Consider the following 7,552-nt stretch of genomic DNA (forward strand, 5'->3'; position numbering starts at 1 on the left):
GTCAGGTGTCAGAAAATTCCTCATATGGAAAGAAAAGTAAATAAATGTATTAAATTAATAACTAACATAAAGGTCTAGGAATTATAAGTTGTTTACCCTAAAAATAAACCACCAGATAATGTAAATACTTTTAAATTAGTGAAATCTATTAGAGTCTTTAGAAGAGTCAGAAATCGATGTAGGTATTCTAGAATAAAATTGATTTTAGGAATCTATTATCCCATGACACTATTTTAATTCTATGCTAAATAGGATGACCATCCTTTCTAAATGTGGTTTTTAAATAATTGCCAGATTAGGACTGAAAATAACTTAAACACAGTAGAGACTACCATATGTTTCCTCTAAATTATTTCGAATTAAATAACTTCCATTTTTAAGAACGGCTAACTTTAGATGCACCCAAGTTAAAAATGGTGTCCTGTTCTCTGTCCTGGGGCTGGGAAAACGCCTGTAGCTTTTTCCAGTGTCTGTCTCTGTCAGTGTCTCCAAGCCTCTCGCGAAGTTAGCTCCAGGATCTGAGAGAAACAAAGTGCTCTCTCTCAGCCTGGGTTGCTCAGATCCCCAGTGGAAACGTGAGTCACAGAGGGAAGCTTCTACCTCTCATGTGCTGGGACTTCATTCACTTTTATCAGCTGGACAGCATTATGGTGGCTGTTTGCCAGCGTTCTCCTCCTCGGGATCTGGAGCGTTCTTCACAATTCCAGTGGATCTCCGTTTTCCTTCTTGAATTAAAGCTCACAGAATTTATCTTTATGCACTGCCTTGCTATTTCCAAGTGACTGTGGCATGCTAAAAGCCTCTAATTGCCATCTCAAAAAAAACAAATCTACCAACAGTGTTTGATATGAGTTGGCCAATACTCAACTGAAAATAAGAAAAATTTTTATGTGCAAGGATAGTCTCTGAGGTTGAGCATTTTTGTTCAGTGATGAGTCATTTGAATTACCAACATGGTTAATGCTATGGAAATCTATGGAACCCATTTCTTTAAGAAATAGATTCATATCTTAATAAAGAACATCTTTTTTATTGTTTAATTGCCAAAACAACATGTTAGCCTATTACCGTAAGTAACCAGTTCAACCATAGCCATTCACATCATGTAGTACCAAGTGGTATTTTTAAAAAAAAAATGAACATGAGGAAGGAAACTCCTTGACTGGAAAAAAAAATTGATACATATAATCATTACAGAGCTGTATATTTATATAAGACTAACAGTGAGATGAATGGAGAAAACTCTGAGATTCACTGTTGAGTAGCTTATAATTTCCAAGTCCTCTGCTAGACTTGAAAACTATTTAGTGTTGAACAAAAATAAGATACTATATGTCACAACTCCTATATAAATGTTTCCATTCCTACTTTATTTCTGCTTTCATTTTCACGGCGCATCTACAGTCTCTCTTCCCACCTCCAATTTGTATTTTACAACATGCATAATTACATAGTTATTCTTTAATTATCTCATTTTCATATGAGTTTTATATCTCTTGAAAGATTTCTTTGAAACTTCTGCCTTTTTTATTTTCCAGAGCAGCAGAGTATTTTTAGGCAATAATATTTTACCTTATTATGCCTTTTAATTATTAAAAGAAAAAGGGAAAGTAGTAAAATAAATGTAGAGAGTCACCAACTTACAATGGTTTCACTTAAGATTTTCAACTGTACAATGGTGGGAAAGTGATATGTATTCAGTAGAAACCATATTTCAAGTACTCATGCTACCATTATCTTTTCATTTTCAGTACAGTATTCAGTAAATTACATAAAATATTCAACAGCTTTCTATAATATAGACTTTGCGTAAGATTATTCTGCCCAACTGTAGGCTAATGTTAGTGTTCTGAGCATGGTTAAGGTGGGCTAGGATAAGCTATGATAATGGGTGTCTTAAATACATCTATACAGTGAAAAAAACACTCAACGCTCAAATAAATGTCTTAGAAGAAGACATATCATAAGCTATGATAACCTAACCTACCACAAGAACAGCACAGGAAAGACCCGCCCCCATGATTCAATTACCTCTCACCAGGTCCTAAGCATGGTTCAGGTGGGCAGGCTACGTGTGGGAATTATAGGAGCCACAATTCAAGATGGGATCTGGGTAGGGTCACAGCCAAACCATATCAGCAGGCATTGAAGAACATTGTTGTAGCAAGTCAGGTATGAGATCTTTAAGGAAGGTGAGGCAGATGAGATTAGTACCACATTTGCCAGGATTTTCCAGAAAGGCATCTTCCTGACGTTGGTACAGGAAAATGCGACCCAACCAGGGGTTAGTGGTCTTGGGAACCAAAAGAAACAATGAATAGAGTTCAAAGCTGCTAAATTGGTTTGGAATTGGGGGTCAATGTACCATATGGGAGAGAGAAAGAACCTAGAAATAGGTGTGTAGATGCCATTTTGGTCCTTCTGTGACTTCTTAGCTATGTGACCGCTGGTTAAGAAGAGAGGAGACCTAGTAGAAAACAACAGCTGGCATAGAGAAAGCAGAAGAGATCATCAGGGACTGAAAATTTCCTGGAAAGCTACTGGAGTTCAGATCCAGCCAGATGGGGAAATGTTGGTAAACAACTGAGAAACTCACTTGGACTCTAAAAATTCTCTTAGGAGAGGCACAGTATCCTAGGAGTGAAGCATATGTTCTAAGAGGAAAATAAAATATCATTACCGTAACACAGCTTAAAACTAGGTCTTGAGAGCAGCAAGATGATCTACAAGTAATTACAACTTCTGCCCAGATAAAAAATTCAAAATTCTTGAGTATTTCAATATCATATTAGCCATAAATTCAGCATACTTAAAAAAATACCAAATATACAAAAAAGCAAGAAAAACAGACTGATGAGAAATAAATCAGTTATTAAAAACAAATTCATAGATAATCCAGATATTGGAGTTAATAGATAGGGCATCATAATATCTATGATCAATATAAAGGAAAGAAAGAAAAAATGAAAGACAAAACAGGTTGTGTCAGATTTCTTTCTGGCAGCTCTAAAATGTTCACTTTATTTTCACAGAATCTAATTTCCTAAATTATGTTTGATGTTTCAAGCAAAAATCATAGCATTGTCTAGTGCTATTCTAAATGTATGTAAGACAATTATACTACAAATTTGAGATGGTAAAGAGACATAATATGACAGAGGGTTGCTATACTTCACTCAAACTAGAATACAGATGACACCAATTTAGTGTGATAATGTATATATAAAGGAATATATACTAAGCTATAAAATGCAACCTAAAAAACTATAAAAAAGAAGATATACTATGAACACAGAATAACAAAATGGAATTCTAAAACAAATATTCAAATAACCCACAGGAAGTCATGAAAAATAAACAGAGAAACAAGAATTGATACAGAAAACAAAAAATGTCAGGCTTATGCACTAAAATATCCATAATTAGATTAATTATGAATGGTCTACCAAGACACAGGTAATAGAAAAGTCTATTTAAAAGAATGACTCTTTCATATATATTTCTTGTATGCTGTGAACAAGAAACTCACTTGAAATTTACCAATACAGGGCAGGCCAAATTAAAAGGATGAAAAAAGATATATTACACAAACATTAATGCAAGGAAAGCAAAAGTGCCTGTATGTATATCAGATAAAGCAAAGAAAATTACCAGAAACAGAGAGATTATATAATGATCAAAGGTTTAATCCATGAAGAAGACAGCAATTTTAAAAGTGCACTCACCAAACAACAGAGCTACAAAATATGTCATGTGAACACTGCCAGAACTAAGGCGGGTCAGGCGGGGACCTGCGCTGCCTCAGGATGTCAAGTGTAACAAGGGGGCAGGGGGATGCGGGGACAGCAGCATGGGCCTGTGAGGCCTGTGGGGTGCCCGCGTTCCCCAGATCCCCCCGCAGCCAACCCAGCAGTGGTCCGCCCCGCTTGGTTGCCGCGTGCGGATTCGGATTCCAGACCCCAAGCTGCGTGTTCTCCACCGCTTGTTGTGGCCAGTGTTACTGCGGAGACCCCAGAGCAGCCTCGGCGCTATGGAGGAGCCCGGCGCTACGCCTCAGCCCTATCTGGGGCTGGTCCTGGAGGAGCTAAGCACCCTTCTGGCAGCACTGCCTCAAAGTAGGAGACCATATTCGAATCCTTATGGTTTTCCATGGGAACTGGTGGTATGTGCAACTGTCGTTGGATTTTTTGCCGTTCTCCTTTTTCTGTGGAGAGGTTTTAGATCCGTTAGGAGTCGGCTTTATGTGGGAAGAGAAAAACAACTTGCTGTAACGCTTTCTGGACTAATTAAAGAAAAATGTAAACTACTTGAAAAATTTAGCCTTATTCAAAAAGAGCACGAAGCCTGTGAAGTAGAGTCATCTTTAGAGGATGCCAGCTTTGAGAAAGTGGCAGCAGAAGCACGAAGTTTGGAGGCAACCTGTGAAAAGCTGAACAGGTCCAATTCTGAACTTGAGGATGAAATCCTCTGTCTAGAAAAATACTTCAAAAAAGAGAAATCGAAACATTCTCAACAAGATGAATTGATGGCAGATATTTCAAAAAGGATACAGTCTCTAGAAGATGAGTCAAAATCCCTCAAATCACAAATAGCTGAAGCCAAAATAATCTGCAAGATATTTAACATGAGTGAAGAACGACGTAAGATAGCAATAAAAGATGCTTTGAATGAAAATTCTCAACTTCAGGAAAGCCAGAAGCAGCTTTTGCAAGAAGCTGAAGTATGGAAAGAACAAGTGAGTGAACTTAACAAACAGAAAATAACACTCGAAGACTCCAAAGCACACGCAGAAAAAGTTCTAAATGATAAAGAAAATCACATCGAGACTCTGACTGGATGCTTGCTAAACATGAAAGATCAGGCTGCTGTGCTTGGAGAGGACATAATGGATGGTGATAACTTGGAATTAGAAGTGAACAGTGAATCGGAAAATGGTGCTTACTTAGATGATCCTCCAAAAGGAGCTTTGAAGAAACTGATTCACGCTGCTAAGTTAAATGTTTCTTTGAAAACCTCCGAAGGAGAAAGAAACCACATTATTATTCAGTTATCTGAAGTTGACAAAACAAAGGAAGAGCTTACAGAGCATATTAAAAATCTTCAGACTCAACAAGCATCTTTGCAGTCAGAAAACATGTATTTTGAACATGAGAATCAGAAGCTTCAACAGAAACTTAAAATAATGACCGAATTCTATCAAGAAAATGAAATGAAACTCCACAGGAAATTGACAGTAGAGGAAAATTACCAGATACAGGAAGAAGAGAAACTTTCTAAAGTGGAAAAAAAGATCAGCCACACCACTGAAGGGCTGGAGGCCTACGGAAAGCTAGCCAAAGATCTTGAAGAAGAATTGAAGAGAACTATTAATTTTTATCAAAGGCAGGCTATTTCCTACGAGAAAAAAGGACATGATAATTGGTTGGCAGCTCAGACTGCTGAAAGAAACCTCAATGATTTAAGGAAAGAAAATGCTCACAACAGACAAAAATTAACTGAAACAGAGTTTAAATTTGAACTTTTAGAAAAAGATCTTTGTGCACCTGATGTTTCCAATACAGCATTTGGCAGAGAGCATTCCCCATGTGGTCCCTCACCATTGGGTCAGCCTTCATCTGAAACAAGAGCTTTTCTGTCTCCTCAAACTCTGTTGGAGGGTCCACTGAGACCCTCACCTGTGCTTCCGGGGGGAGGAGGAAGAGGCCCAAGAGGCCCAGGGAATCCTCTGGACCATCAGATTACCAATGAAAGACGAGAACCAGGCTGCGATACGTTAACCGATCCTCACAGGGCTCCTCCTGACACTGGGTCCCTGTCATCTCCGTGGGAACCTGACCGTAGAATGATGTTTCCTCCACCAGGACAATCATATCCTGATTCAGCTCCTCCTCCACAAAGGGAGGACAGATTTTATTCTCATTCTGATGGACTGTCTGGGCCAGCGGAGCTCAGAAGTTTTAATATGCCTTCTTTGGATAAAATGGATGGGTCAATGCCTTCAGAAATGGAATCCAGTAGAAATGATGCCGAAGATGATCCTGGTAATTTAAATGTGCCTGATTCATCTCTCCCTGCTGAAAATGAAGGAACTGGTACCGGCTTTGTTGCTCCACCTCTGGCTCCAATCAGAGGTCCATTGTTTCCTGTGAATACAAGAGGCCCATTCATGAGAAGAGGACCTCCTTTCCCCCCACCTCCTCCAGGAACCATGTTTGGAGCGTCTCGAGGTTATTACTGTCCACCAAGGGATTTCCCAGGTCCACCACGTGCTCCATTTGCAGTGAGAAACATCTGTCCACCGAGGGGTTTTCCTCCTTACCTTTACCCAAGACCTGGATTTTACCCCAACCCCACATTCTGAAGGTAGAAGCGAGTTCCCTTCAGGGTTGATTCTGCCTTCCAAGGAGCCTGCTACTGAAGAACCAGAACCACAGCAAGAAACCTGACAATATTTTTGCTCTCTTCAAAAGTAATTTAGACTGATCTCATTTTCAGTTTAAGTAACGGCTGTTACTTAAGTGATTACACTTTTCTCAAATTGAAGTTTAATGGAATTATAGTTCTTAGTATTGAGTAGTTTGTAAATAAAGATGATTTAAATACATATCTATGAGTAAATCATTTCCATTTTATTATATTCTAGATCATATAACTTTTAATCTCAGGAACTAATCCACTACTATAGCAACAATAGTGGGAGTTTTATATATGTAATCTTGCAGGTGGGGAGGCTTTAAATTCTAAAGGCTGTGTCTTCATGCCAAGAGGTTTATTCAGTGTGTTTGTAGATAAATGAGAAAGTAACTTTACGCTTAATTAAATAAATTTTCATTGATTTTTTTAAAAAAAGAAAATTGCCAGAACTGAAAGGAGATATAGATGAATCTACAATTATAGTTAGAAACTTCCTCATGCCTTTTTCAATAATTGATAGAACTAGACAGAAAATCAGCAAGGAGTGTTGCCTTTGGCAGCACTTTCTAAAATTAGAATGATGCAGACAAGATTAACACGGCTCCTGCATATAGATTACACAAAATTTTGCGAGGCACTTCATATTTTTAAAAAGAGGGGAAAAAATCAGCAAGAATATAAAACAACTCAAAATGCCATTAACCAAAAGAATCTATTTGGCATTTACAGAATATGCCACACAACAGCAGAATACACATATTTTTTCGAGTGCTGACAAAACACATGGTGAGATAGAGCTATCCTAGGCCCTAAAATTCACCACAGCAAATTTAAGAGATAGTAATCATCCAGAGCAGGTGAAAACCAGAAATCATTGTAGGGAATCCAATTGGAAATCAGCATAAGAAAGATATGAAAAGTCCCAAACACTTGGAAATTTAAAAACATACTTCTAAATAATCTCTCAGTCAAAGAAGAAGTCTCAAGGAAAATTTTAAAAATATATTGGACTGGATAAACATGAAACTGTGACATATCAAAGTGCTGAGAAGGAAAGTTAGAGCAATAAATGCATGCATTAGGAAAGAGGAAAAGTCTCGAGTGAGCAGTAGATTTCCACCTCAGGAACCTAGAAAAA

The 7,552-nt window shown here is 37.9% G+C and overlaps 1 pseudogene across 1 annotated transcript; it reads left to right on the forward strand.

Moving 5' to 3' along the window:
• The first annotated feature begins 3,501 nt into the window (after positions 1-3,501).
• On the forward strand, positions 3,502-6,596 carry LOC105511273 (annotated as a pseudogene). The gene has a single exon (XR_001001692.1). The product of XR_001001692.1 is annotated as a cTAGE family member 8-like (transcript).
• Positions 6,597-7,552: the final 956 nt, after the last annotated feature.

The sequence above is a fragment of the Colobus angolensis genome, unplaced genomic scaffold (assembly GCF_000951035.1).
Source record: "Colobus angolensis palliatus isolate OR3802 unplaced genomic scaffold, Cang.pa_1.0 Scaffold2, whole genome shotgun sequence".
Classification (NCBI taxonomy): domain Eukaryota; kingdom Metazoa; phylum Chordata; class Mammalia; order Primates; family Cercopithecidae; genus Colobus; species Colobus angolensis.